Source organism: Rhinopithecus roxellana, chromosome 3, assembly GCF_007565055.1.
Source record: "Rhinopithecus roxellana isolate Shanxi Qingling chromosome 3, ASM756505v1, whole genome shotgun sequence".
Classification (NCBI taxonomy): Eukaryota; Metazoa; Chordata; class Mammalia; order Primates; family Cercopithecidae; genus Rhinopithecus; species Rhinopithecus roxellana.
Genome location: NC_044551.1, coordinates 179,017,494 through 179,028,451, shown reverse-complemented (window position 1 = coordinate 179,028,451; position 10,958 = coordinate 179,017,494).

The window sequence follows — 10,958 nt, the reverse complement described above, 5'->3', positions numbered from 1 at the left end:
GGATCACGAGGTCAGGAGATCGAGACCATCCTGGCTAACACCGTGAAACCCCGTCTCTACTAAAAAAATACAAAAAAAAAAACTTAGCCAGGCGAGGTGGCGGCCATCTGTAGTCCCAGCTACTCAGGAGGCTGAGGCAGGAGAATGGCGTAAACCCAGGAGGCGGAGCTTGCAGTGAGCCGAGATAGCACCACTGCACTCCAGCCTGGGCGACAGAGCGAGACTCCGTTAAAAAAAAAAAAAAAAAAAAAAAAGAATTTTTTCCTATGTGTTCATCAGGAGTATTGGTCTGTAGTTCTTTTTTTGGTTATGTCCTTTCCTGGTTTTGATATTAGGGTGATACAGGCTTCATAGAATGATTTAGGGAGGATTCCCTCTTTCTCTATCTTGTGGAATAGTGTCAATAGGATTGGTACCAATTCTTTGACTGCCTGGTAGAACTCAGCTGTGAATCTGTGTATGTATTTTTTAAATATTTATTATTTTTTGGGATTGTTTAAAAACCCTTAAGTTACAAAGAGCTTATTTCCTAGCAGATCTCGAGTGATGTATGCATAGATAAGGGTATATATGCAGAACTTTAAGTGATACATTTGAGTTGAACCTATTGATTTCTTAAGTTGTCACAGGGAAAATATATGTCAAATTATTTTTGACATTTTACACAGTTTGCTTTTGTAATTAGTGCTGCTATATTCAGGTTGCAGAATTAGGTCCATTTCTGCGTATTTTATTCTTACTGAACATGAATGATTAGTGGAAACCAGCTAGGAAGAATTAAAATTGAATAAAATTTTTAAAAATGAATTAATTATTGGAAACTGTAATTAATTAGGGTTATTCTTTTCAAGGTTAGCACTTTAAAATGTATTTCACAGGTAATATAAAATGCCTCACTTAGTTAAAATATTTTATAATGATGATGATATACCTTATCACAAAGGCAGAGAGAAATTCGTTTTACATGAAATCCCAGTTTTGTTTAATTTTGTTACCTTTGCTCTACCATCAATCCAATGGTGAGCCAGCAGAACAGAAGGCAGGATAATTGGGTTTGGAGTATCACCACTCACTTCTGGAAATGTGGACAGCTGCAGTATCGGGTGACACTGGTTTCAGCACTGTCATATCAGTTCCTAGTGGACATTTGTCCACTTTCTCAAAACCTTTATCTTACCTTTCAGTCTGACTGTCAAGCATTCAGTCTGACTATCACATGCTTTTGGATATCTCCTGGGTTTCTCATAATGCGATATATATATGTGTATTTTTCTTTCAATAATAAATTTATTTCATTTGTTCAAAAGAGACTCTTTAGTGGGGTGGCCAGGTTGTTTTAAATGGACTTACAGCTCATAAAATAGAATCTCTTTTCCTTCTTTCTTTCTTTCTTTTTTTTTTTTTTTTTTTTTTTTAGAACAAATGTCACTCTGTTGCCCAAACTGTAGTGCAGTGGGGTGATCTTGGCTCACTGCAACTTCTGCCTCCCAGGTCCAAGCAATTCTCTTGTCTCAGCCTCCTGAGTAGCTGGGATTACAGGTGCAAGCCACCACACCTGGCTAATTTCTGTATTTTTAGTAGAGATGGGGTTTCAGCATGTTGACCAGCCTGGTCTTGAACTTCTGGCTTCAGGTGATCCATCTGCCTTGGCCTCCCAAAGTGCCAGGATTACAGGCATGAGCCACCATCCCCATGCCTCTTTTCTATTTTAATTTGAAATTATGGATAATTGCAAACATACATGAAAGTACACAGAGTATTATAATGAATCCACCCATAACCATGAACCATAATGAATACACCCATAACCATGACCTAGGGCTGAAACAGTCCCCTATGACCAATTTCACTCCATCTACTTTTTCATCCACACCCCTTTTTGAATCGAGTGATAGCAGACATGCTATAATTTGAGCATTAATTTCAGTGTGTAACTCTAAGTCATAAAAACTCTTTTGGCTAGCATAAACATATATACCATTATCATACTTAAAAATTAATTCTTTACTATCATCAAATATATTCAATGCATACAAAAGACAAAGAGAATCTCTGGTGGAAAAACATTTTTCTTAAATGTCAATGATTTGGTGTTAATTTTATTTTTATTTCAATTTAAGTCTCTTGTTTCATATCTGATTAAATTCATATGAAATGCTTTCTGCAATATCATTTTGAAAAATTGTTCATTTCTGTATGCCTATCTGTTTAGCTTTCTATTTGTATATATGTATAAAGAGATGCCTGAAATTACATTTACATAACACTAGTGAAAGCTATTTCTGGGTAATGGCATTCAAGTTGAGTTTTTTACAAATGTTTGTGTCTATGTGTGTATGCTCACATGCTTTTGGATATCTCCTGGGTTTCTCATAATGCGATATATGTATGTGTATTTTTCTTTCAATAATAAACTTATTTCATCATTATATAATGGGATCATAAGTCAATACTGAGTTCAAGGTATGTATAATTTATAATATAAACAATGTAGTCCATGTGGCTAAATATATTATATATAATCACAACAGTTTAAGTTATCTTGTAGTTGTAAACAACTCTAAAATCTTAGCAGCTTAAAACAAAAAGACTTGTTTCTTGGTCATACTATAGATTTGTTGAAGACCAGCACAGAAGTGGGTCTTTGTACACTATAGTCACTTAGGGATCCCAGTGACTAAGTAAGTAACATCTTGAAAATGGTTGGTTACCATCCAAAGAGGAGAGAGAGTACACTTTTGATGATCTCACACAGATAACTAAATTCTCAGCCAACAAGTCACTTCAGCTCATAACTCATTAGCCAGTCTTAAGCTTTTGGTCCTATCCAACAATAAGCAGCCCAAAAAACTGCCTATCACAGTAGTTCAATAATTTCTCACATAAATGTACTACCTACTTTGGAAATAAAATTTTTCTATTTATATTATCTTTCCCTTTTTAAATTTTTCTCTACCAAGATTTCTATGCAGTGAATCAGGCATAAGAACATTTTGCTTAAAAGGACATACCAAAGACAGACCCTAGCACATCCTAGGACTAAAAGGCGAATGTGGCTGGACACGGCGACTCACGCCTGTAATGCCAGCACTTTCAGAGGCCGAGGTGGGCAGATCACAAGGTCAAAAGATTGAGACCATCCTGGCCAACATGGTGAAGCCCCATCTCTACTAAAGGTACAAAAATTAGCTGGGTGTGGTGGCATGTGCCTGTAGTACCAGCTTGAAGCAGGGGAATTGCTTGAACCTGGGAGGCGGAGGTTGCTGTGAGCCAAGATCTTGCCACTGCTCTCCAGCCTGGCAACAGAGTGAGACTCCATCTTAAAAAAAAAAAAAAAAAAAAAAAAAAAACGGTGGATGCAATTCCATAGGCAATCTATTCTCACATTGCATAGACAATCTATTCTCACATGCTCAAAGCTATGCTGTGTCAGACATGGGGTGTAAAGATTGGAGGCCGAGGCTGGAGAATAGCTTAAGCTCGGGAGTTCAAGACCAGCCTGGACAACATAGAAAAACCCAATCTCTACAAAGAAATACAAAAATTAGTAAGGCGTGGTGGCATGACCCTGTAGTTCCAGTTACCTGGGGAGCTGAGGCAGAAGGATCGCTTGAGCCTGGGAGGTTGATGCTGCAGTGAGTCATGATCGCACCACTGGGTGACAGAGTGAGACCCTGTCTCAAAATAAAAATAAGTAAGACTGGATGAGACACAGATGATTTTCTCAAGGGTTTCATAGGCAAGTTGATGCATTATAATTTGTAATAAGGACATGTCTCCTTATGCCACATGTCACCTGGAATTGTAAGTTAGTGGACCAACACGGTGTGAACCCCGGCCAAAAGAAAGCCACAGAAATTTGTCTTCATTTCATTAGAAAACTTTTTCAGATTTCTCCTTCTAAGATATAGTAAAAAAAAAAAACTGAGAGTTTCAGATTTCTTTAGGTATCATTAGAAGAATTATAGTTACTTCAATTCTCTAACCTATTTATTTCTAGTCATGTAGCACCCAACTGTCCAATATATTTTTTCTAGCATAGTCTTCTCTTACTATATAAGAGATACTTGTTTGTTATATATATATTTCAAAGTTAAGCACAGATATAAATTACTCAGTGCTGAAAGGCCCAAAGGTAACTAATCTCAGCTTTTGGCATATGTCCATGCTGATAGTTTTTGTGCATATGTGTCATGTTTTATAGATTAGCATTGTCAGTATCAAAATGTGTACCTTAGTACATTGAATGTGTATTAATGAAATGTATGATGCCACTTTAAAATAGTTCACAATGTCATAAATATTCTTCTGTGTCACAATATTACACACATCAATTTTAGTGGCTAAATTGTATATAATTTTACTATAATTTATTTACTAATTTTTATATTTTTGAGCATTCGACTTTTTCAGATATTCCAATATTTATAAGCAATTTTGAATTGAATATCACATCACTATAAGTACATATTAGACTCAACTTTAGTTATTTCCTTTAAATACATTAGTAGAAGTAAAATTACTGACTCAAAATGTATGTACATTTTTAGACTTTTGCTATTTCATGGTGACTTACCTTCAAAGCTGTATAACAGTGTATTCTCCTACCAGAAATATGAACAACACTTAGCTTAGAGATTTTGTGTGTTGATTAAGAAATTGTGTGGTATGCTAGTAAAAGTTCTGAAATTACACTGGCTTCTCTTACAGTAAAATTAATTAATTAATTAATTAAATAAATAAAATCAAAGACAGGCACTTCATAGACATATAGTAGCTCCTTGATCCTTCTATCTCTTTGGTTTCTTTTTGGAATATGGCCTCTTTCCTTAAATTTGCTTTACAGTCACAATATGGCTACTATAGCACCAGCCATTGGATCTACATCTACATCAATGTGTCAGAACAAAAGATGAAGGAAATGGATTTGTAAAGTTGTAAAAACCTGCCATCTGAGTCCTGAATAAGCACTCTTAAAGTGCTTCAGGCCGGGCATGATGGCTCATGCCTGTAATCCCAGCACTTTTGGAGGCCACGGCGGGTGGATCACCTGAGGTCAGGAGTTTGAGACCAGCCTGGCCAACATGGTGAAACCCTGTCTCTACTAAAAATAGAAAAATTAGATAAGCGTGGTGGCTGGCAGCTGTAATCCCAGCTACTCAGGAGGCTGAGGCAGGAGAATCACTTGAACCTGGGAAGTGGAAGTTGCAATGAGCCAAGATCATGCCACTGCATTCCAGCCTGGGTGACAGAGCAAAACTCCATCTCAAAAAAATTTAAAAATCAAAAAAAAAGGAAACTCTACACAATAGCTATTTTTACACATCACTGCCTACCTCTGTCTTTAGAGGAGGGTTGGAAATACAATTTTTAGCCAGATATATTGCTACTTCTAGCAATATAGGCACTCTCCAACATGGGAGAAGCAGGAAATTGGTACTGAGTGGGAAAGGAGCAGCTTCTGTCAAAACCTTGTGTGTATGTATACACATTAAAAATATATGTAAGTCATTATCAATACATTAAAATTATATCTTATTTTTAGTTTTCACTTTTTGGTCAAGATTTGCTAGTAAATTACAATTATTTTTTAGCAAGTTAAAAAAGGCCAAGAGAAAATTAAACTCAGGTCACAGTAACAGATAAGAATTAAATATCCAATAGCTTTATGATGATTAATTGTAAGGATGTTGTTATAAATACAAAGGGCATTTGTGTAACTAGATTAATTATCAAATGTACTTTTATCTTCTCTACATATAAATAGAACAATTTGCATATTTAGCAATCAAAAAAGAGAGAATTTCTGGAGTATTTTGAAATATCACCCAGAAAAGTGAACTGAAAGTCATGATTGAAAATGATAAATGATCTTTCAAATTACTAAGTCACTTGTGGCAGGTTCCCTAATAGTTTAATCTACTATCATAGTACCTCTCATTATACCTTTTAATAATAAAATACCCCTGAAGGTAATTATCCCTTCCATTTGGTTTCTTAGAGTCCTATCTCTGATAAACCTCTTAAATGCAGTTTTTACAAAATAAGCTATATAAGAAGTGTGGTCATGTTTTTAAAATATTGTCAATGTGGGGATTTTCAACATAGCTGGGCCATGATGAGATTCCCATGTTTGATAACATACCTCTTATGGAAGAATCAAGTTAACAAACAGTGGAGCAAAGCAAAGTAGTACTTGGGTGGCGAGTTCTGAGATACCATGTCCAGTTCCACCTCTGAATCTAGAGACTTGAGTAAATTCTTGAATCTTTCTGAGTGTTACAGTCTCCAAAATAAAATGGAAGAAATACCTGATTTATAGATTTGTGGTATGAATTATGGATGGTAATAAATACAAATGTACTTCGTATGTAATAAGACTCTATTCAAACATAAAGTATCATATTAGCAAAACACTTGTAAAAGGAGAAGCATTAGCCAGAAAAATATTTGTTTTCTTAGAGACAAAGGGCAAAACAATATAGTTTTAGCCATTACAGAGTTTATAAGTAAATTTGCAAGTGCCTCAAATATTAGTGGTCCTCTGTGAGATGCAGACATATGAAGACATTTTTTTCCCTCTCTTGAGAGCTGCTAAAACTCAATTACAGAGACCTATAGACAAGGTATACATTTTTGCATAAAACTTGATATATTTCAAGAATATGTAAGTATTATTTATTAAATTGTAGTGCAATATTATCTTTTAGGAACACCCTTAAGATATACAAATATATAGTACATTGAGATACATATCAAATATATAATCATATATTGAGACATATATACTAAATCTTCTTAATAATATAAACTATCTTCATCTGGACTCAGGGTTGTATGACCCTTCTCCACAGTAATTTCCCAGATTCTGCCTTGAATTCCAACTCAGCATATACAGTATGTATATAGTGTGAATCTTTAATGGGTCATAGTCATGTGATTTATACTATCGGCACACTCTAGCCCTGTGTTAATCCAGCTCCAGTGAAGAAACCAGAAACTACCCTAGGTGTGTATTTCTACAGAAGAAATTAAGTATAAAGTATTGACAATGCAGGTGTTAAAGAACCGAATCAACACAAAAGGACCACTGAGGCAATCCAAAGATAGTAACGGCAGGAGATAGCTACTGCCTTCTGAACTGGGGGAACCAAGAAAGTGGCTAGGGTTATCAGAACTGGGGAGATCGGAAGTGATAAAACCTGGTATTCAGTGAGAGGGCATGAATATCCACTTGGTGCTATTTCTCCAGGGCCCCACAGAGCTGAGTCACGTCTTTAAGGAATGGATTCTGCCTAGATAGTGCTGGTATATCCGAGGAGACACAGTGAGACTGATTCAGGGAGGTTTGGAAGAGCTGGAGGCTGGGCATTCATTGCTGCTGCAAGATCAAGAGTAACTTATGGGGAAAGTTTGGGCCCCCCTGCACTTATCATTGGTGAAGGGTAATAGGATGTACTATTATTTGATGATTATCTGTCTTCCCCTTTCCTCTTGCTGCCCTAACCCTCCACATAAAGCAAAGTGTTTGCCAATGTATTTCCAGAATATTTTGTGATGCAAACTTAGGAGAATATGGGGCATATAGGCAAGACTTCAGAAGCAAGAGCAGAGAGAAGGCAGATGAATCTCAAAAGATAAATTTTATTTACAAAGGAGAGAAAAGAGAGAAAAAAATGTCAGCAGACTTTGGTTGAGAGAAGAGGGTTTGAGAATTCAGGGTTTGAAAGACTTGAAAGCAGATGTAGGATAAGAAAGAAGTAGAAATTGGAGGGAAGGGTTTCTGGGAGTCCTGGTATAAGACTTCAGTGTTCTTTGAGATGTAAAATAAATTTAGGGTTTAACTATCTGGTAGGTAGAGTGTGCTCCACACAGAAATTGAGCCACATGGGTTTCAGCATTTATTAAGTTTGTACACAACAGAAGCCAAGTACTTTGCTAGAATGTAGAAAATAGCAAAATAGCTGTATAGGTTCCTCCCCATATAATGTTTTCACATCTATGTTAAGCAGACAGAAGACTACCCAAATGAAACTTCTCCATGTTGAGGAAAAGAAGGTAAAGTCATGGAGTGGAAAAGATAATGTTAACTAACCAAACATAAAATATTATTAAGGTTCTGTAACAGTTGTGTCTATGTGTGTCCTTTAATGAATAAAATGTGAGCACAATTAATAGAATAAATGATATTATCTAAATGTTAGTAGATATCATAATGATTACGTTGATTATCTCCTACTGACATTTCAACAAATGTAAAAATACATTTTTCCTACTGACATCTCAACAAAAGTAAACACTCAACTCCATCCTGTTACTTAGAAATAAGAAACACCTTAAAATCTTATGTTAAAAAAACCACGCAGTTAACAAGCAGCTTTCAAACTTTTGAAAAGCAATTGAATAGAAAATAGACATTTGGGGCTCTTGTTACTGCTGTAGAATCTTTATCAAACTTCTTTTTGCTTTTGGATTGATTTTTTAAGTGTACCTGTGACTGGCAAGGCTTTCATCTCTGCAATCTGGCACACATGTACGTTAAAAGTAAAAGTGAGCAGGCAAACAATGGTTATAATTTACTTTCAATCAAAGAATTTACCTGGCTTAAACCATTCTTGGTTTTTTGGTACCTGAAATAAGATCTTCCAAGAGGAAGCTTGGTGCATCTAGACAGCAAAGCCTGTGACAAATTATAGTAAATTTGGTTAAGTGTTTAGATACAACTTTACATAAAACCCTTTACAAAAAATCTGATATGGTTTAGACGTTTTGTTCCCTCCAAATCTCATGTTAAAATGTGACCTGCAATGTTGGAAGTAGGCCTGGGGAGGGGGTTGGGGGGGTTGTTTCCATCATGGGAGTGGATCCCTCATGAATGGCTTAATGCTGTCCTCATGGTAATTACGAGTGGGTTCTCACTCTACAAAATTACGCAAGATCTGGTTGTTTAAAAGAGCCTGGCACCTCTTCCCCTCTCTCTTGCTCCCTTTCTCACCATCTTTCATACATGGACTTCTGTCATGATTTTAAGCTTCCTGAGGTTCTCACAAGAAGCAGATGCCAGCCTTATGTTTCTTGTACAGCCTACAGAATCGTGAGCCAAAGAGACCTCTTTTCATTATAAATTGCCTGGTCTCAGGTATTCCTTTACAGCAATGCAGAACGGACTAACACAGCATCTTTCAAGTGCTCTGAGTGGATCTTACTAGAATGTATGACCTTAGGAGTTTTTGACCTTTCCCAAGCTTCAGTTTCTTCACCTACTTAATAAGGAAACTAACAGTTCCTATGTCATGGATTTACTAAAATAATTAAGTGACACAATGTTTATATATCACTGAAATGTAATTGCCAATATTTAGTAGCAATTATGTATGGCACCAAGTACCAAGATAATTTCTGGGATTCCTGAAGATTTTGGTGTTATTTTATCCACTGATCATTTCTGTTTTTACGAACTGTCTTCCCCACAAAGATTAATTTATGGCATTTATTTCTTTTTAACATTTAAAATGACTTAAACAAATCTGCTTTTACATTCAATGATACTTCTCAAAAAATAGCTTCTCTTCCTCTGAAAACACAAAGGGTAAAAATTACATATATTTTTTCCAAAATAAGACTTCTTGGTGAAAATATTTTAAACATTGTTATTATCAGAGGGTAATCATGTACTCAAAATAACATTAATAATAGTAATATAAAAGCTGTAGAATATGGAGGTCTTCCATATTCCTCTGCAGAAGCTCCTACTTTTATAAGATCTCCCAACCTCTATTTCTCTTTATAACAGATCTTCACTCTTCTACTTAACCAAGTCATGCATTTTACCTACACTATTTCTTTCTGCCTTCTGACTTTGACCCTTAATGCCTCTAACACCATATTAATTTTTAAAATGCAGCTTCTCCTCTTTTTCTGAATTTTCCCCTTCAGAACCCGCCCCCCCCCACACAAAAATATAAGCATGTGCATACACACAGTGAAACTCATACACATGAACACCTATGAACCCCTTCAGATAACCACCCATGGTGAAAAACAGAGAGCAGAACTGGAAGGGATCTTAGCAAATGTCAGCTCCCATCTTCTAATATAGAAAGTGAAGAAATCGAAACTCTAGGGTATTCAAACAAGCCCCAGGCCCAGCTGGGCTAGACAGAGGTCCATTTTGCTTCCTCAAGCCTGGTCTACAACTATTGCCAAGGTATTATGTTGAGTAACATGACTGAATGCATATTGATTGAGCACCTTCTATGTCCCTGTCACTTTCTCAGGCACTGGGGATATAGCTGTGAAAAAACCTGACAAAATGTCCACTTGTACATAACTTAGTGATAGAGAATAGATAAGCAAATCAATCTTTAATAGAATGTCAAGAAAAGACAAATTCTATGTGGAAAAAATAAAACATGTAAGGTGACGTTCTACTGCTGAGCAAGTGGTGTGTGTTGCCTATTGTCAGGAATAGAAGTCCGATCATTTCTGACCACTGCGTCTTGGTATCAGAGTCATCAAAGAAAACAATACAGTGAAGCACTGAATAGAACAATGTTTTACTCACATGGAGAAGAAACTGAGTGAGATCAGCTTCAGTAGTGGTCATTGGTCTCCTAAGCCCAGTGGGTGCCTCCCAGGAGCCGATGCCAGGTACCCCCTTGTACAGCAGCAGCAGGACCAGCCCTCCCCAAAGGGGACCGATATACTAATGGTATTGGCAGGGTGCCATATAATGTACATATTTAAGCAGAACACAGGAGTACAATTGAGTGTGGAAAAGGAAAGGTATTTCAATACAAGGTTTAATTTAAGCCTAGCACAGACCATGAGGACTCTCTCTCTCGATAAGGAAGTGCTCCACATTAAGACCCATTCATTTTTTTTTATTATTTTAATTTTTACTTAAAAAAAAAAATGAGAGAGGGTTTCACTATGTTGCCCAGGCTGGTCTCAAACTC